The sequence below is a fragment of the Zonotrichia albicollis genome, chromosome 4 (genome assembly GCF_047830755.1).
Source record: "Zonotrichia albicollis isolate bZonAlb1 chromosome 4, bZonAlb1.hap1, whole genome shotgun sequence".
Lineage (NCBI taxonomy): Eukaryota > Metazoa > Chordata > Aves > Passeriformes > Passerellidae > Zonotrichia > Zonotrichia albicollis.
In genome coordinates this window covers 53804009-53824491 of record NC_133822.1, presented here as the reverse complement: position 1 = coordinate 53824491, position 20483 = coordinate 53804009, and the positions used below count along the sequence as shown (strand labels likewise).

The 20483-nt window shown below is 41.9% G+C and overlaps 1 long non-coding RNA gene across 4 annotated transcripts in view; it reads left to right on the top strand.

Moving 5' to 3' along the window:
* Nucleotides 1-20353, top strand: part of LOC141728850 (uncharacterized) — a 39590-nt gene extending 19237 nt beyond the window's left edge. For all 4 annotated transcript variants that reach the window (XR_012580094.1, XR_012580095.1, XR_012580092.1 and 1 more), the window contains 2 exons: nt 17692-17912; nt 20064-20353. This is a non-coding gene — a long non-coding RNA (uncharacterized LOC141728850). The remainder of the gene's footprint in view (nt 1-17691; nt 17913-20063) is intronic.
* Nucleotides 20354-20483: the final 130 nt, after the last annotated feature.

Sequence of the window (20483 nt, the reverse complement as noted above, 5' to 3'; positions counted from 1 at the left end):
TTGCACTCATAGAGTTGAGTAATGCAGAGTTTGGATAACTCAGTGGCAGTCTATCTTGATATAATCCGAAGGGACGGTGCCAGAGAGGTGAAAGAAAGTATGAGTTATGTCAATATGGGGTTTATCTAGACTCCTTTCAGGCTCTTGATTTTGGCTGTGCACAACAAGGATGTGCAGCCCCTCCTGTCTCATGCTGTGATTTAGAGCTCTATTCTTGCCTCTTGGTGGCTGTGAGGATTTTCACATGGGCAAGTTTTCCAGATACTTGATTTAAAAATTTTTCCTCTTTGTCTCTATAAAAATAAATCTCTCTTGCTTGTCTTAAAACCCATTTGGATATTAAAACAGCCAGACTTTTATTTTGTCTCATCAAATAGCTTGCTCCAAGAGGAACTTTAGCTTATCATGGGCTGCTTATGGACTGGGGATAAATTTGGCAACAGTATGGATTAAAAGAACAGAGAAGAATGTCTCATAATGTTATGAATGGTTTGCTTTGATGTTTCAGAAAGAAACCAGATTTGCTACATAGAACAATTAAAAAAAGAAGCCAAAGGCTTAGGGGGTAACTGGTGAAGTCAACCTCTTCCTTCTCCCATCAAACATCCTCTGCTAATCTGGCAGGGATTCTTCATGAGATGGTGGTTTGCAACCCTTCTCTGAGTTGGACCTGTTTCCCCTCTGTGAGCTTGTTCTACCTACTGGGAATAGGAAATTGGGTGGAACATCTCCTGCAGCTTTGGGGTAACAGCATGTTGTCTAGTGGCATGAAAATACAGTAACTCAATGAAGGTTAATGTTTGTAATCAATTAAAAAAAATATTTTCTTCCATTCTTCTGTTCTCATTGCACCTCAATTCTCACCCATCATGAGAGACACTATGGGTAGTTTCTGTGAAGAACAGCCTGGGAAGAACAGTACTGTTTGCATGCTCCTACTGCCCTTCCATTCCCCGCTGCAGGATTTAGGAGCTGAAGATATTTGCCAGTAGCAGTATTTGGTGCAAAGACTGCTATACTGTGTTTAATGGTGATGAACAGGAATTGGCTCTGCCCTAATGTAGTCGTCCAAAGAAGAAAAATGAGGAGAAGTGTCATAAGGGACCTTGTATTTCCAAAATCAGCTCTGAGACACTGTGTACCCACCACAGTGCTATGAATACTCTCACAGACTTAGCATGGTTTTCCATGCTGGAATGTGACAGATGCCAGTCCTTTCTCCTGTTGGCAGCACTGCCAGTGTAGCTGTACCCTGGTGCAGTGGCTGCTCCCTCTTACATGAAAACATGCTAGTCCCATTCCCCTGACACAGGGTCTGTGCCATGCTTTTCATGGAGAAACTATTTATTCTCTATTCTCAGAGGTGGTGGCGGCTTGGTGTCATTTCCACGGTGATTTAATTTTGGTGATGGCTCCTCCTCAGGTGCCTTGCCAAGGCTTTGCTTGCAGCTGGCTTTAGGCCACCCTTGATGGCACCCATCTCTTGTTGAATTAAGATTGCCTGCATCGGGAAGGGAGAGCTACTGGGAAAGGTATAGCAGGCTGGTGATGTCATGGGGGGGGATTTTGGAAAGGCACAGATACTCCTTGCATGGGCTTCTGTGAGAAGCGCTGTGGGGGAAGCAAGAGTGTCTTTCGTGACAGAATCCTGGCTCCTTGAGAGAGCTGTTAACTCCCCTGCCCAGCTTAACCTTCCCTTGGTGTCAGCAACTACACCGGCTATCCTGAAGGAGGCCAAGGACAAAGGGGCTCTGATCCAATCTGATCTCCTCAAGAGATCTGTTGCCTCTTCTGCCTATACCAGCCCTGTGTTGGATACACTATTGGTGTGCTGGCATTTGGTGCAGGCCCCCCTAACGATGTCCCTGGATCCTCATTCATGAAGAGTGATGTCCATGACAGACCAACAGCTGTGGTGAGGTAGAAAGTCCCTCCTGGGAGAAGGCATGGACAGTTATGGGTTTTTTCCTACCAAAGAGTTTCTTCATAGTGAAGAATTACTTCTATAAGTGGATGAAACTTTGTTCCCATGGAGGCCAAGTCAGAACATCTGTCAGCCTTAGGAGGCTAAAAGAGCTTTTTCATCCCCCTCTATCCTGCATCTTCTGCAGGCTTGATCTTTACCCTTTGATCTCCGGATCTACAGCCCTGGAAAAACAACAGTTTCATTGAGTTGGGGCAGAGCCCTCACATCTTCCAGGCTGTAAATCTGACTATTGTGTTTGAGCATTGCCTGTGATGCTTCTTATCGAGATTATTGTTCCACCCTTTCCTGTTTGGTTTCTTTCACAATTCCTTTTGAATGGGCTCCCTAGTAAAGAGCCCATCATAAACAAACACATAGAGCTTTGCACAATGCAAAATAACATTGATTTCCCAGTTTTCCTCCCCAGCGGTATAAAAAATGCACCCCAAATATAAAATGAAAGGATCCCAAAGGGATGGAAGTCATCCAAGAAAGTCGTAGCCTCAAGTGGCAAACCATCACTGGTGTAGCTGAGACCCACCCCCATCCAGTTTCCAGCTTTCCCAGAGTTTCTGTAAGTGGGAGAAGGCAGTGGTGTGTGCCCACAAAGCCTCCCCCACCCCATTCCTAGCAGCACCCCCCCACTTCAGCCCTCAGCAAGGTCTCATGTTGATTCAGTGTCCTCTAGTGGCAAACCTGCGACACACACACATGAGAGAACGTGGGGACCCTCTGCCTGGCTTCAGGAGAATCAGAAGGATGTGGCCTTGAAGTAAATATCCTGGGGAAAAGAGGTCTACTGCACACGTCATCCAAGCCACGGATAGAATGTGTGGCAACGTGTTAGCCAAGTAAGTCACAGTGTTACTGCCATCTGCTCCTGTCCTTGGAGTTAGGCAGGTCAAAAAAGGCTTCTGAAGAGTGCTGGCAGTAAAATATTTCAAGATATTGTTATATGTGAACAAATGGTCTTAAAATTTTCAGTGTTCTTCATTACGAATGATTGAGATACTTTCTTAAGGTAGAGTTTACTTAGGTGAAAAATACAGTGTCTAAGCTGTAATAGTGGGATGGAGCCCCCAGCTTCCCTGTCACTGGCTGGCAGCCAGTTTTGTGGTGCAGCAGCAGCAGTGCTCAGGGGGCTGTCAGATTGGCCCCAAAATCTCTCGTCTGTGTCTCTGGGAATAGCACACTCATTCTTCATGTTTGGAGCAAGTTGGCATAAATTCTTCATGAACCTTTAATTACTTAAAATATCATAACAAAATTGCATTTAAAGTGCTTTCATTGATCCCTAAAATTTTATTGCAATTTCTACCTCTTTGTTTTTCCCCAACCTCTATTCCCATCCTACCAAATTCTTCTGATTTCTGTTGTTGGAAGCTATTTCCCGATCTGTGATTTAGTGATTTCAAATGCCTTCAGACTCTGGGTATGTTTTCTGTCTGGAGATGGACTCTGGCTAAGCTCATTTCTAGTGGTGACATGAAGGCATGGCTTGTTATTTTGGCATGCAGCACAAGTCGATAGAGAAATCAGATCAAATGGATCTCTGCATTAGATGAGCTTCCTGGAAAAGATGATGCACTTTTAGTTGTTATCACCACAAGCTCACAATTAAAAATATGTCATGAAATTACCACTGAGGAATAATGAATCAGCTTCTCAGATAATGGAGTGTTTATCCACACCAGAACACAACATTTTTAGCGGCTGTAAAATGCCCCAGAATATCTTTCTGTGCTGTAAAACCACATATCAAAACGTTGGCCATAATCATCTTTCCACAAATGTGAAATTGAGCACTGTCTAGTATTTTCCTTAAACAGTTGCAGAAAAGACATTTTCTTCCCCTCTCCTCCCTCCTCCTTCCCCCCTCCTTTCTTTTTTTCTGTCACTGAAGGGCAAAGAAGACTATAAAATGTCTGAGGCTTTTCAGATGGCACTGGTTGGCTGGTTTTATTCACTGTATTGGGACAAATCAAGACTGCAAAATGACCTTATTTCTACTTTTGTTTGCACAAAAGATGTTTGTTTTGCATCAGAAAAACTGGTCTGACCATGTCCAACATACTTTTTTCTTTAATAATCTGCATTGTTTTGATAAAATGCAGAGGCAGTTCTTGTAGGTTGTACAGGAACCCAGAACTTGTCCCAGCCTTACAAAGTGTTGAGAACCTCCTAAGCCACCCGAGACATCCTCACTCTCTGGTCTCAGTGAAATTCCCTTGCAAGGCAGAACCCCTTTGGAAAACAGGCTTAAGGGCTTCAAAATTAAAGGCTGCTCTTGGGATCCATCGAGAAGGGAATCAGCACCTGCTGTCCACTGGGAGAAACACAGAACCTGACTCTCTCCTGGTGAGGCAGGCAGAGGATGAGCTGAGGATGGCAGATGGTTTTACCTAAGATGGTAAAACACCTCTTGTCTTATCAACTGGTTGGACCAAGCCACAGCTGTGTAAATACAGGTTTGCTGCCTTCTGCCACTTAGGGGTAAGTTGGGACAGATGCTGAGTTCATGTCTGGCCATTGCCAGTGGCAGCAATCACTCCATCACTCCCTGTCACTGTGGGCTGCAGAAGTGAACAGTCTGGCCCTTCTGCACCACGTCATCCCTCTGTGTTTCTCCCTTGCAAGGAATATCCACTTCCAATCCCTCAAACTGAGCATGGCAAACCCCAACTTTGCCCATGTCACTGAAAGCTTGGTGCTGGTTCAGATGGTGCTCATTGCATTATCTATGCCCCAGGAATGGATGGAAAAGGCAGGGCTCATACTAGGAGAAGGCAGTGAGGCTGCTTTCGGGCTCCACTGGAGGTATTTTGACTCACATGTTCCTAGTTGCTGCTGTACATGGAAGCCCAGGGGAGCTGGGAGCATCTGCCTCTGTGCTAACTGAACTGAGCTGCTCCTCTGTCTGCAGAAATAATGTTCCTTGTAACTCTTATCAATCTTTGTCTTTTCCAGCATGTTCTTTAAACCTCTCTATATCTTCCTGCTCTTTCACCTAACTGCTGGCTGGGCAAGAGGCAAGACATTTTCTGTCTGTCTGGAGACAACAGCGAAATGGGCCAGAGGAAGAATGCTTGATTTAGTGATTTTCCTCTGGTGAAGATTGAATCTCTTCTCCCTCTAGATGCTGATTTTCATGCAACTCTTAAAAATGTTAATTTTTTGAGGACTGTGAGGTCATGTCAGATTGCATTAAAACAGCCAAAAATTGGTCCAGAAAACTGCAGGAAGAGCTGATGGAGAGAGAAAGAGAAATTACAAATTCTTCAGTTCCATGGGAACCCAGGCTAACAGGAAGATTTTTATTCTATCAGTCCAATCTGAGTAGTGAAAATAGATAACAGATGATGTGATTTGTGAAACTGCAGGCTGTGACTTTCTGCATGTCTGCATGCCCTCATGCATCTCCACCATCTACTCCTTGTTACCACCCAACCAACAATGCTGGCTATGAATGTCAGCAATGCTGTCCTGTGATCCTGCAGGGAACAGCAGAGTAGCAGTTCTCTGGCCAGCTCTCACTTCCACTCACTTTGTGCATGGCAGGGTATGTGGAAGCTCAACAGAGATGAGAAGAAATGTGTTTTATGAGTGGAGAGTCTAGATCCTACTTTTATGTGCCCAAATTCTTTTGTTGTTGGACCAGAGTTCAAAAGCTGTAAAGGAGATTTCCAATGGATCCATTGTGAGAGATTCTCAGTGAATTGAGGCACCCTCATATGAATACTACTGATGGACCACAGTTTTAATTTGACATTTTGCTTCAGATTACCTAAAAATTTTGCATTTATGTTCTGAAGAGTTATTTTGTAAGACAAATTAATAGTCCTGTACGGCTTTATCTCTCCAAGAGCCTCTTTCCCCCCACCCCCCTACCCCTCCCCTGTATCCTGGAGGAGATGCGCCAGAATTTGATGCCTCAGAAGAAAAGGGAAGTTTTCATGCTGTTCTACTAGTGTGGTGCCACGTTTCTTCTTGGAGAGACAAGGTGATATAGTGATAGTGCATATGCTTTCTTCTGAATAGGTATTTGGCAAAAATTCCCACAATTAGCTATTCAGTAAACAAAGGCATAAAGGTCAGGCCTGATAAGGTAACTGATTAAAAAATCAGAAGGATTTGACTTCATAACACATAGATCTGTCTTGAATGATGGTTTAAAACTATTTGTCTTCATAAGCTGGTGGAAGAGGGAGTGAAGAAAATCAGACATTAATCTTGCACATAATGGTTTTTCTAGTTTAATAAAAATAGTGTGACTCACTAGTCAGACGGACCAAACTCAGCTACCCAACACAATGATACAACATCATATTAAATACTGCATATGCATGTGGAAAGAGTAATTTGAGCTGGAAAGGATTTTTAGTTACTTTGAAAATCAGATGTCATTTTGGATAGCTCAGTGAAAACATCTGGTGCAGAGGATCAAAGGCAAATGCTATTTTGGGTTGGAGTAGAGTGCTATTGAAAGTAATATGATAACATAATGTTTCAATCAATAGTGTTTGGTAGGCTGTGTTCAGCTTCAAATGTAGAAGTACAGCCAAAGAAGCACATTGGAAAGAACTAGATTTTCAGAGGTGCTGAAGAGAGAGGTGGGTGCTGGGCCAACAAGGTGTCTGGGCTCTCCTGATACTGTCATTGGATTGTGGGACACTTAAATCCACTGTTAAACACTGTTTACTTACTTGCCATGAGGCAGGCAGTTGGAATTGCTCAGTTATGGCAATGGTAGAGACTCCAGCACTAGAAATCTTTACCCCAGGGCTTGATTTTTTTATCTCCACAAGGATTCAGGGATCCTCTAATCTGTGTTGACATGAGGAGAGGGTACACAGCAATCCTTAGCCTTAAAGTCAGGATCAAACAAGAGAGAAAGGAGAACATAAGGAGAAAGTGAGTGACAGTTTAGCGATTACATAAATATTCTAGAAACACGTTTGAAGTAGAGGAAGAAGCATGCTGATTAATTTCTCACTGAGGAGAACTGGTGAACTGCAACAGACCCAGCAAAAAAGCTGTGTTCCTAGTTCATCCACATTTATGTAGCCAGATTATCCAGGTTTAAGATCACCAGATATAAAATATTTTGTCCATGTCTGAAGATTTTTTGTTGTCCTAGAAAGAAATATGTCCCATGTGTCAAAACAACACCTGTTTTCTTTCCTTTGACCAGTCTACAAAGAATAAGATGGGTCTGAAATAATCCACATTAGGTCCTTTACTCCCAGATTTCTGGCTCCAATATAATTTTACCCATGAGGGGCTTTGTACATGCACTAAACATTTTGATAAATTAGTTGGTTTAGTAGGGACTGATGAATTTTATCATGAGCTAGTGGAGAAATGCAAGGCCTAATCAGTCTAAGATGGATGGGGTTCACTAAGGAGAGTAGGAGAATTCCAAGTAAAGTCCACTGGGGAAATGTCAGTATAAAACTTCAGCTGATTGATTTACAGAGTCATAGAATTGTTAAGGTTTTAAAAGATCTCTAAGTTCATCAGATAAGAAATTCTGTGTCTAATGAAGTGAAATCAAATGTAGGATTACAAACAAAATGCTGGCATTTATGCCACAACAAAGCAAATCCATGGGAATCTGGAGGCTATAATGGAGCGTAAACCAAACAGCAGCCAGCCGTATGCAGAGCAAGAGCAGGAAGCAAGAGTCACCAAAAAAACCCAAAAATATCACAAACTCATTAAGGTTCGAAAAGATCTCTTAGATCATTGAGTCAAACCTGTTGCAGTGGTTGAATTTACAACTTTGTTTCCCACAGTGCGCAAAGCCAGTGTGAGACCAGGGCTGCAAATGCAGTGGACTATTGTCAGGCCTTTTAAAAGCAGTTACTGCCACATTTAGGTGTATCTCATAAACCTGGTTGAAATTCCTCCCCACTCTGCAAATGCTTGTTTACAATGAGGAATGATGGACCTCTGTGTTCAGTAGCAAGGCATATAGGTCTGAAAAATCAGATGTGAAAGTCTACAGAGGCTGGAACTTTCATTTATTTTGCTCAAATTTGGTCTCAGTTTCAAAATGAAAAGTTTTTAGACAGTAGTGACCACTCTTCCTGCAATGACAGCCCTCACCTGGGAACATCTCCTCTGCCACATTTCTCTGGCTTAAAGGACAAGTGGGTCACCCTTCAGCTGTGTAAGTATCATTGATCTTGGTCTTTGGGCTACAGGCTGAACTGCAGCCTCAAGTTGCAGATAAAACCATCAGCATGGTAGTTAGCCTAGAGGAGCCCACGCCAGCCGGAACCTTTTAGCACAGCAGCAGTACAAATGTTAATAATAAATCAGGGAATGGTTGAGAGATTTGCCCTAAAAGGAAATCTCCCAGCTCTATTCTTTCCAGCTATGTTGTTTCTGGGAGGTTGCTGTGCTGTTTTCCTACCAAATAAAAGGACCATTTTTTCCCCTGAATGTGAGATGCCAAGTCTTGAGGTCCCACTGCTCTGAATAATTAAGAACAGAAAGTCCTTTCCTACAATGTGACTTAGGCCTTGTGATCCGTTATGGTCTTCTGATTTCTGATTCTGACTTAAAATGACCAGATCTTGAATTCAAGATGAGGCTGAATAAGTAGTTACTCATACATGCAACCTGATTTCATCAAATGGAGCAAGCTGAGCATGACCGCTTAGCTGCTGGCATAAAGAGCTCATGACCTGTCTGCAATGACCGTACGGTCATTTTTAGCAACAGTACATTTTACTTCCTTTTCAGATTTAGGGCAAGTATGTTCCTGGACACAGGAAAGAAGCACAGTATCCAAGATTCCATGTGAAGAAGAGGAACTGACTAACTGAGCAAAAAGTGGGGCAAGAGTCCTCAGCTGAGCATGTCAAGCCTATGAATCAAGTTGTATTATTATCTTTTGGTGTTTTTTTTTAGCCAGCATGCTAAACCTGTGATTCAAATGGGTCTTAGGAGGCAGGAAAGGGCAGTCTGACCTCTTGTAGCCCTTGAGGGATGCCACTGTGATTTTTCCAAAGCACCGGTGTTTGTTTATTCCAGAGGACTGGCAAAATGCAAACTCTGGATTAGAGCTGCCATCCTTGAGCAACTGCTACTGAATTGGTAAAAGCTTTGCTTCAATAACACCTGGATGCAAACCACAGATGGTCTCAGAGTCTGACCATGGAGGTCTTACCTATAATTCTTCCTGTTCTCAGTTGAAAATTTTGTTTTGTGGCTGTTTTCCTGCCTGTAGTTTTGCTGTTGTGTAGTTCTGTGTTTCAGCCCAGAAATGGTAGCTTTTACTAGCAGCTGAAATACCTCATCTGTTACCTCATCTGTTACCTCATCGGTTAAAGAGGTGTTAGATAATGATACTTAGTCAGTAAAAGAGCAATCCAGGACTCTTCAGATTTCATATGAGGACATATTTGTAGATGTTAAGGCTGTTGAACAAACTTACATTTGGGGCCCTAATTTGATTACAGAGTTATGAACAATCAGATAGTATGGAAGGTAACATAAGCATTGTGCAGAACCCTGAGAGAGGCTGGAAGGCAACCTGGCAGAGACAAAACTAGTAACAGAGGTATCTGGGAGTTACTTGGTATAAATCTCCCCTATTATCAAATTTCTCTGTGGCCTCCACAACCAGTAGAAATCTATCTATAGAAAAGCTTATGGACAGCTGCCAGTAGATGATGCCTGGAAATCAGGAATGAGACAGCTGGTGCTTGACCTTGCGTTACTTGATCCTGATTTATAAAAAAAGCTGGAAATCTCAGGGCTCCCATGACTCCAGTGGGAATCACCCTTTCCAGCCCTGTGGAACAGCCTTCTCAGAAGATCTATAAGCCACAAGTGAAATTTTCCATGTCCTCTGGAGACTTCCCCCAGCTTGCCGTTGAATCATACCCCCAAAGGGAGTTTCAAAGATGTTCATTGATGGTGATTGATTTTTTTTCCAAAACTGACACTGGAGTTCCTAGAATAGGCCACACAATTGCAGCCTGAGAAAATCTAACAGCTACGCAACAGATCCAGAAAGACTTAAAAACTCTTAGCACATTGCCTGAGTGGCACAAGGATTTTCAGAGATGCATTGATAATTAAAATAAACCTAGCACATTGACTAAAACTTGCAGGAAAAAGAGTGAGTTGTATAGGAACTCCCCAAACCTTTAATCCAGAGATAAGAACAAAACAAAAAAAAAGTCTACCTCTTCTCTGTCTTTGTCCTCTGCTGCTGTGGCCTGTTCCTCAACTTAGCAAATGTAGCTCAGAAAAATTTAACACTTCACACTAATTTCCAGAATTCCGGGGTCTCCCAGTAGAGGGAAGTATTGTTTCATTTCCTTTGACTTTGAAAGGCTTTGCCAGGGGAAATAAGGCAAAAGTACAGAGAGATCAATAATACACAAAGAAGGAGATGGAAATGATCACTTACACCTTAGTCTTGCAGGTGCACGCCTCCTTGCATAAGCAGGAACTCAAAATAAATGAATGCGTAAAAGCTGCAGGATCAGGCTCTACATCATTTAATATTCATGTGAAATACACAGAAACCGTACCAAAGAAAGTCCTGCAATGGAAGCTAAAAGTGCAAATTAATTTTTTCCCTGCTATTATCTGCGTTTTCCTAGATGATAGTCTGCAGCCCGAGCTTTTGCATGTTTTCTTACTGCTGTTATGTCTGTCAGCTCTAATTATCCAGGGGAAAGTGGGGATGAAATATCTGAGTCATACAGACACCATGGTTTCCCAAGGCAGCTCTGCAAACAGCCAGCTTGAATTTCTGTATGATGCTGACAGGTGAAATCATTCAGGGAGGTCTTCCCAATGATAGTGTGTTGTCCTGTGGGTGCTGGAAGCTAGCTGAGGTGGGCTCAGGGTCATTGTTTCTGTGCTCCTGGAGCAGGAAGCAGGAGGGAGTCAGGCATGGAGCCTGCTCAGTGTACCAGCTCCTGGTGCTGTGCTCTGGAGCTGTGGATGTGATGCTTCCAGCTGGCTCAGTGGGAACAGGGCTATGCCCAAACCAAATAAAACTGATTTGGGTGCCTCAACCATACTAAAAATATTAGGAACAGAGTATAAACTCTGACAGGCATCCTTAATCATTCACACACTCCTCAGTTGATTTTCCCCTGTGCTAATTAACTCTCATGCAAACCAAGGTAGACAGGGACAATTCGGAGAGCATGGGCTGGAAGCAGAGTGGACATAGTTGTCCTAGTCTGGGTTAAAAGTAAATTTGCCCATATGGACATGATCTGTGTGGTATTGCATAGAGCCACACTGCCTGAGACAGCTTTGTTGGTTCTGTTCTGTGAGGTGTTACCTGCAGAGGGATTAAATTGCTGGCTGGTGAGGAGAGCAGATGGAACAGATCATGTTGCAGAGCCTTTTTTCTCCTCAGCCTGACCATACCTCACACAGCTTTACTTTTTCAGGTGCTGGTATCAGTGTGAGCTCCAGCACCATGAACTGCAGCACTGGCTTGGTGCCCTGGGTAATCATCAAGGGCTGAACTGTTCAGGGATCCCTTCTCCTGCTGCCCCATTCGCATGCTTCTTAGAATCCCCTCCAAACTTACCCTTGATGCACCTCATGGGAGGTCTCAGAGGTGACTGAGTGAATCCTCTTCCCTGAGCAATAAATGAGATGATCCTGCTATAGTGTTAATAATTTCTCCCAGCATTTTAGGTCCTGTGATGAATCTACCCTTGGTTCCTTAGCAGTTCAATGCTATTTGCAAAATTTCTTTTTCCAGCCAACACAATGCTGGCATTTTCCCAGTAAAGGCAAAGACAGGATTTTTGTGCGCTTGAATATGATTGCTTCATGCTTTATTATCTTTCCTACTACTCATGGCAGCAGTAATTAAAGCTTTAATGACGGAAACTTTGTACTTATGGACCATGCCAATTATGTTTTTTCCTACATATAAATACCATCTAAAGTTGTTCCTTATTTCCTTTTTCTTGAAATCAATGAGATAAAATCTGTCTTCCCTCTACAGAGTCAAGACAGATGCACCTTCTCTCTCCCAGTTCAAAAGTAAATTAACCCAAGAACTTGCCTGGCATTTCCTCAGCTGTAAATGGAGAAAACACTTTTTTTTCCCCATCTAATTCTGGGAAATTTGTCATTTTAAAGTCAGATTTATTTCTGCGTCCCCACTTCTGCTGACTGCCTAATACCTCAGGAATCATATGAAATTATTCTGCATGATACAGCTTGTGGTGGCTTCCTCAAAACATGAGTCAAAGAGTTGGGCAGACAGCACACCACTACTCTCTGCATGGTAGCATAGAGCAAATAGTGACTGTGTATGACCTGTCTCCATATTCATCTCTTATACAATCAATTTGAGAATGATTTTTTAAAAGACAGTGGTGGGTATGGCAGAAAATCCTCCTCACCTAGTTAGTGGTATTTGTGAGGATTAGTATGTCATGCTTTGCAGGAGCAAGAACCTGTTATGCTCTTTACACAAGCATGAGCAATAGGGAAACAGCAATGTAGAGATTATTCTAAAATACACATTTTTCTTGTGCACATTGTGGGTTACTGAGTGCAGAGCTATTTAACATTGCCAGAAATGTCAGAGAAATTTTCTTTCCTCCGACAGAACATCAAATGCAAGCAGAAGCAGTTTTGTTGGTTACCATAGACAGATTAACTCAGAGAACAGGTATCAGTTGATTTGTTTTAGCATCAATTTTACTCATAACCTGGAAGTTAAAGGATACCAAGACAGCTGCCTTCAGTGACCCTACATATGATGACAGATGAGTGTTCACTGGAGAAAGGACTTCAGCACTTTGAAATAACACTTGTCTTCTGCCATATTACTGCTCTTTGCTGGAGATGCTGTCTCATGGCAGAGGCACTGGAAGGGATGTGTGAGTGCTCATCCAGGGTTTCAGAGCACGATCTGCCTGCTGGGCTCAAGTTGCTCTGGCAAGCCCTGGAGAGGATGCCTGGGCACTGCTGGGTGCAGGGCTGGGGAAGGTGATCCTGATGGCCAGCAAGCAGCTGTGTCTGCTGTCACTAGGTCCACCTTTCTTCCTTCTTCTGGACAGATTTAGTGTCGGACTATTAGCAGTATATAAGATTTTGCTAATGCTGAAAACTCTTGTCAGAGATATGTGGCTGCATGCTTTCTCCAGGCAGAAGTGTCAGCAGAATTATCCACAGGCACCAGTCGGGGCAAGTGTCTGGCTGTTTCTGATTCCTTTGACTAAAGGCTGTTGCTGGCTCTAGCATGGAAGCATGCCAGTGAACAATGCCAATTAGGAAAGGGCATTTAACACGAAAAAAGATCTAATCAGTGTCTACTAAACAAAGACATCTTGCCTTGTGTCAACAATACACTGGACACATGGCTACAGCTTCCTCCAATTGTGTGTCCTCCAGTACACAACTTTGCAGCTAGAGTAGCTCCCCACATAAGCTGGTCTTAAAAATGACATTGTTTTAGGCTGAGGCTCATCAGTATGATGACAGACACCGTAAAAGAAAAAGGCAAAATACAATTCCTTATATTGCATAAATCTCAGGACTGGATTCTTGATTTTTTTTGCTGTTGAGTTCCACCCCTGCCTTCCGTCTTTCTACCTATTATATGTAAGACTATCACTATGGACAGAGGGCAACTGCTAAATGTTTTCTTAAAGATGGGACAAAATTTCATTTACTACTACTACTACTACAACTCTATGCATTTCATTTCTGACTGGGATCTACTTCATTGAGTTTAAAATCTATAAGAATTTTGGATATAATTAAGCAGAATTCTTTGAAAGGACATGTTAATATTATCAGTAGATCAATGGAAACTGAGCGCAAATGTATAATTTCACATTCAACTCAACTCAAGTATCTGTGTGCCGAGTAAATGTAAATATAAGGTGATTTTAATCCACATATGTGAAATATTGCACATTTGGTTCAGTACGTCACATGCTTGGCATATCACATTTTGTGTTCATGGTTTCAATGAAAATCAGAAAACAGTGACACCCCAGAAGAAATCTCAGCAGATTATACTGTAATTGATATTTCATACAGAGGTGACAGACTCTATGAATAAACCACATGCTTAGTGGGTGCATAATTTTTTCCATTATAAGTTAATACATGGGAATCCTTAAAACAGAAGAAGGGAAATTATTACAGGAATATGTAGAATATGTTCCTTGCTTTCAGGTTGCCACTTTTCTCTGGGTGCATGTGAATCTTTTTACTTGCTTTTAATGGAGCAACTTCATGCCAGTCAATGATAGATGTATATTGCATCAAGTCTGCATACCTTAGCAGAGATTATCTAACTCTTCAGGGCAAACAGTTAACTCCATATTTCCTAACTGATGTGCATTGTCATAGGAAGATAATGTATTTTTATGAATACTTTTGTTTTCCTCAGTTCTGGAGGGTTTCAGTTGAATGTTGGATTTCCCACAAACTATTTCCCATCACTTATTTCAGCCTCAAGTGACCATTAATTCATACAATACATGGTGCGTTGGCTGCCTCCGTCTCATGGGATTGTGCTTGCTCTCTCACTGGCAAGCTGAAACTTTTCATGAAGACTTGGATGAGTCCCTGGGGGTTTGGACCTTTCTGCAAACGTATATTTGTGTAATTGTTGCTATAGTAATGTGTATTATCTGTCACAGCTTGCAAGTCTCCTCAAAGCAGAAGCAATCATTCTGATGAATTCATTTGCACATCGGTGCTTTTCAGGTCATCTCCTTGCAGGAGAATTGTCATGAACAAAGTCTTTCTCTGTTCAGGAATGAGAAAAGTGAAACACATGGGGGATACTTTAGCAGATGCTGTAATAAAGTTAATATTTCCCTACTTCCTTGCCTTTTGCACTCCAACTGAAGGAGAACGGTTTTGTATCTGTTCTGAAGTGGGGCTTTTTTGAGTCCAACAGGGCAAAAGAATTGCCTTTATTACTGACTGCTGATTAAAGAACAAAAAATGCTCTGCCTGGCTTCATTGTTCCAGAAGGGAATGCTCAGAACGTCTTTCAGAGCCTTTGCTCCTGGGATTTACAGTTTATTGCTAGTACCCATAAACTGGCTTAGTACATATTATTCAATGATGGTGAGGCATCTGTTTAATAGAAAAACCAAATATAGAATTGAAAAAAAACCCCCTTGTCAGGGAAGTAGTCTAGTTTTACTGTAGGAGACTTTTCTTATTTTCATTCTAGTGATTTGCTTTGTCGTATTTGCAGCAATAACCAATCATAATATTCCATCAGGCTGTACTAAGTACTACAAAAAAACTTTTCACATGTGCACATAGCTGTGAGGTCTTTCTCTGATCTGGCATTGAACCTGGAAGATGTTGACTGAGGACTGTGCGACTTAGTTGACTCCAGTATTTCAGCAACACTTCCCTCTGCTGCGTAAATAACCTACCCCTGGTGGTGGTTGTGCCTCAGAGTGGCTGGAGTACAGACTGGGGTGGTGTTAACTGCATGCTCACAATTTCTGAAGTTAAGTTGATACCTTTGCTGCTGGTGGCACAGTGTCTATGGGAGGGAAACAATTTCAGTCCCATCCAGAGGATAATTGTGATACTTTTTTTTTTTTTTTTTAAAGTGAAATACTGAACTTGTCCTTGTCTTTCTTTTGTACCTGAAGCCAGGTAGAATATTCCCATTTTACCAAAATACATGTTCATGGATTTGGCCATGTATATGACTTTATGTAGGAAAATGAGTCATCCCAGACTGGGTTGCCTGAGTCACCCCACTGGGAATGTGTCTGAATGCAATTCAATGTATTTGGTGTAGTAGTACTATGAGGTCTTGGGCATTGGAGACAATTTCAGGGAAACTTGCCTTCTGAGTAATCTTTTCTTTGATTTTCTCAATAGCTTCTAGGAGCACAGCTGCTTTAATTGCCAGCTGTTTCAGCCACAGATTGTGGGTACATTTGCCCAGTTTGATATAGGTGAGCTTAGAAGGAGTATTCAGCGTCTGGTAGCCTCCTAATGAGCAATACCAGGAACAACCACACTTCCTGCTACAGCCTAGGGTTTGGCATCTGATTTCCTGGAGAAAATAATGGGGAAATAATTTTCTGTTGTGCTTGTATCTGCCCAGTTACTCACAGGTGTAAAAGCAGGGGTAATTATTATGTTTGTTTTCTTTGAGGCTAGATTGTAAAAAGGGCTATTTGTCATTTTGCAGAAGGTTTATAAGAAGAAATTTAGAGTGCAAAATAATTATTAAGAGCAAAGGGGTAAATTAAGACAGCTCAGGCACCACCAGAAGATTTATATCAGTTCATTGCAGGTTTTAGATAGATGTAAGTTATATAACTCCGTAACTGAAGAAGGGAAACAGGTGGCTCCTAACCCCTGAAACAGGGCTTTGAGAATGTAAGTAGGGCACCTATTTCTGCCCACTAGTGATATATTAGGCCGAAGTGCCTCTGTATGGTGAGGAGGTGTTAGAAGCCAAGGGGAGACCCATAGGAAACAGTGAATAAAGTGAGGTATCTGAAAGGTGCCTGCCTCAGCAGCTGCTTCTTCCTGGGAAGGTCAGGAATGTTTTGTGCCAAGTCCTCCAACTTTGTTGAGGATAGACCCAGTTAAAGGTGGGGATTCGAAGGAGAAGTGTCAATCCTATTATGAGCACTTGTATTACTCCTGCATGTGGAGTTTGTTGGGTTAGTCTGACTGTGGCAATCTGGAAACTGGCTCAATTGCTTGAGCTGCTAGCGAAAAACCTAAGCTCAGCCATCTTGGGAGGAAAGGGTGGCAAGATTGGGACAGTCTGTGGTAGAAAGGACAGAAGTTCCACCTAGGTCAGAGAGTGAAAAGGAGGGCGATGCTGATGGTACGCAGCCATCGCTTCCTGCTGTCTGCAAGCTTCCCCTGAGAGGAGGTACAGACCCTCCTTTTGGGAATAAACAGGTAATAAATTATGTGTAGACAATCTGGTACTGAGGCTAGGATAACTTTCCCAAGCCTCAAAATAAATGAGCCAGAAGAGGTGCGTGCTGCATGTAGAGCTGAATGAATGCTGTGGACACTTTCTATTCAAGTGTGTGGAGCTTTGAAACATCCACTTCAAAGTGTCCTGGAGAGCCGCAGCCAAGCAAGCATCCTTTTATGTTTAGTTTGCTTCTGCTGGGAGATAAACACCTTCTGTTTCGCTGCTAGTAACAGCATAAGGTTTCCTGCCCATTTTATGTAGCAAAATTAGGACATCTTGATTTCCAAAGTTATCATTATGGGATGCTTTGGGTTTAGAAGCTGGTTCACCTGGTGGACAAGGGGAGCCCTGGTGGGTAGGCTGTACAGGACATAACTCTTGTCTGTGCTAATGCTGTGCCAATGAAGGCAGCAGCTTTGCAGCACTGTGAATGCCCCCACCACCTCTTTGTCCAGAGGGGTATCCATCATGTGTCCTGCATAGCTGGAAACAACATCTCTTACACACTGTAGTGGTTGTCAGCCAGTTTTCACATCCAATTTTTTTCTTTGATTTAATTGGAAATGAACAGCTGGAGCCAATGTTGTTGGCTTCAAGCACAAGCCTAACATCATCTGACCCAGGTGTGGAATAGGAGGCTACCTGAGATCCCTTTCATCTTCATATATCTCATACTCTTAAGAAAACAGTTTTTATCACCCAGATTCAGCACAAGATTTTAAGCGTTTCATGAAGTGATGATTTAATTAACTAAAGCCATGCTTGTTTTTCTTTTTTCCAGGATGGTACTAGACAACACAATATGCCATGGAAGTATTGACAGTCTTGCCACTACAGTACCAAGGCCAAGCTCCACAGAAGGAAACTCTGTGACCCTGAACTCACCCTGGACCCTCAGCCAAAGCATTGTCCATGCTGGTTGTGAGTGGCCCTTGCCCATTGCCAGGAGAGGAGGAGGCCAAGAACTGTAAAACTCCCCTGGAGCCCACAGCACTTTGCCAGGCAGGTTAATAGAAACAGATGGGGCTCTGCCAGAATTTTGTTGCAATTGCAGAATTTCAGTAAAATTTCCACTGAAATTTAAAGTCAAATGAATGGAAACACTCCATCTATAGCACCACCTGGACCTCTTAGTGAGTAACTGCTGACTAGCTTTATTCACTATTGTGTCAGCCATTAAGAACCAGGAGGGTTTAATGAAATGAACACCAGATCCAGATCTTCTGACTTACCTAGGCCTGATGCCCTTCTTTCAAATAGATGCTATTGAATAGAATCTTTGATTATTTATGGACTAGAGATGATTTTGCCCTCTTAAGAACACCACATTTTTTTGTCCCTTACTATATCCAGAGCTGAAATATTCATTATTTCTGTTTTTGTTTTTGGTGGGGTTTTTTTGTGTTTTTTTTTTTTTTTTTTTTTTTTAATATCACTTCTGGCATTCTTGAAACATGCATTTAATGACATACCTTTATGGCCACAAAAATTTCCAACATTTTCATTGTTTTTTTTTTCTCCTTGAAGATATACCTTTTACTTTTCTTTAACTCCCTTCATTCATTTACTACATCTATAACTGTTTAATCAAAATAGCCTCCTGACACAAGGAAATTGTACCTCAAGCATCATCAAGACAGAGCAGACCTGATGCTGCAGGGAATGAAGGCTGCCTAACTAGAGGGGAAGGAGAGGTCAGGGTGGATGTTTGTGGAATAGGTGTTGAGCATGTGTCTGGGGCTGCAGTGCTTCCCTCATTAGCAGGCAGGCTGCAAATGCTGGCTGGCCATGGGCATGGTTCTCACATGAGCTCATTGATGCTGGAGCTGTGTGTAGACCAGTATATTTTGGGCTGTGAGAATGCATCAGACAAGTATGTAACAGTGGGAAAACCTGCACCTGCAATGATAGGAAGTATTTATACATAGTGGCACCATGTGGTGTGGGCTCCTATACTATAGTTAGTGATATACTATATATAGTCCCATACTATATTTAGTTGCCATACCATGTGTCCCAGCTAATCCAAAGAATGAGGCATTCAATATCTCACAGATAACCCCACTTTTAACACCAGCCATTCACCATACCCAATGACATCAATGCATCTCTATGAATAGATAGAAAACAGGGAATTGCCAAAGGGTTATTCTATGAAGGGGCTGCCATCTTGCTCATCTGCAAATACGTGGATACACAAATTTCTCTCTTAAAAGGGAATGAAGTTTTAGCAATACCTGTGTTAAGGTTACCACCTTGACTCTGCTTGGTTTTCAAACAAAAATTCTTCTGCTGGACTCAAGCAGATGAAGAATAATCTGCAGTCTTCAAAAAATTCATTTATTATACATTAATGGATGGTCTAATAATAAAAATCCTCACCAAGCCTTCTGTCAACATTACAAAATGAATAAGAAACTCCAACAACCAGCATTCTCAGCAGTGCTAATAGTTAGAGAGCAATATTGCCCTTACTCTCAGAGTGTGCAGCAGAAGCATATCATTGTGACCAATGTATTTTAACTCAAAACCTCAACATTTTATGACCCCTCTACCCCTGTATTTTTTTTCCATAAAAAGGCAGTGAGTTATGCCATAGTTCTGTTACTTTTCTTGAGGTCATCTGTATATTTTGGGTGGACTACACAAATTCCTGCACTCAGCTGTAGTCACAATACATGTTTTAACTCTGAAGTAAAGATGCAGTTACAAATTCACGCATACAACTCTCAGTAATAGTAACAGGAAGAGAGGTATGGTGGTGTTTTCCTACTAATTCTGGTCCATGTTAAAGTTCTCTTCAATAATAAAGCAACATTGTTTATACTTATCTGCTTAAACTAAAAATATTATTGGCACTATTTTCTTTAAAAAATGCAGAGGCAGACTTAGCATTCATAAGGGAGTGTTTCCCAGTATATTAAGGATACAGTACTTAAGTGAGCTTATAATACTGCTCAGAAAGGAAGCATTTAACATGAAATATATATATTCCTTTCCAGTTATTCTGTAAGTATGCACAATTTATGCACACAAAGACACACAAACAAATAAAATTTTGTGTGAAGGCAAGGTGGGAGCACAGACAATTTTTGAGTACTTCACAGCCATCTGGATCTGCAGGTTTTTGAGTAAAATATGTTTATTCAACAGATTTCCAAGTCAGAAAATGAAAACTCCTTTTACATGAGCTTGGATTTGTGTAAGTGTGATAAACCCAACAGTGGCACCTTCCCAACTCCTTCTCTCTGCTAAGGAGTCAGCAAGACCCCTCTGGCTGATTTTCCCTGATGTGTGCAGAGAGCATATGTAGTGAGTACTCCATGACACAGCCCAATTCATGATTTGACTGTTAATTAAACATGAACATAGCATGGAATGCAATGCTTTTTTCCTTTTCTTGCACAGCTGTATAGCTTAATACACTTGAGATTGTCAATAATGCTGTTGCCCTTGCATGACTTAACCATACAGGATGTTGTTAAACGCTGATGTATGCATAGACCAGATGAGGTACAGCAATTGAACAAGTAATTCAAATTTGTGGTGTACAGTGGCAACACAAAATTTCAA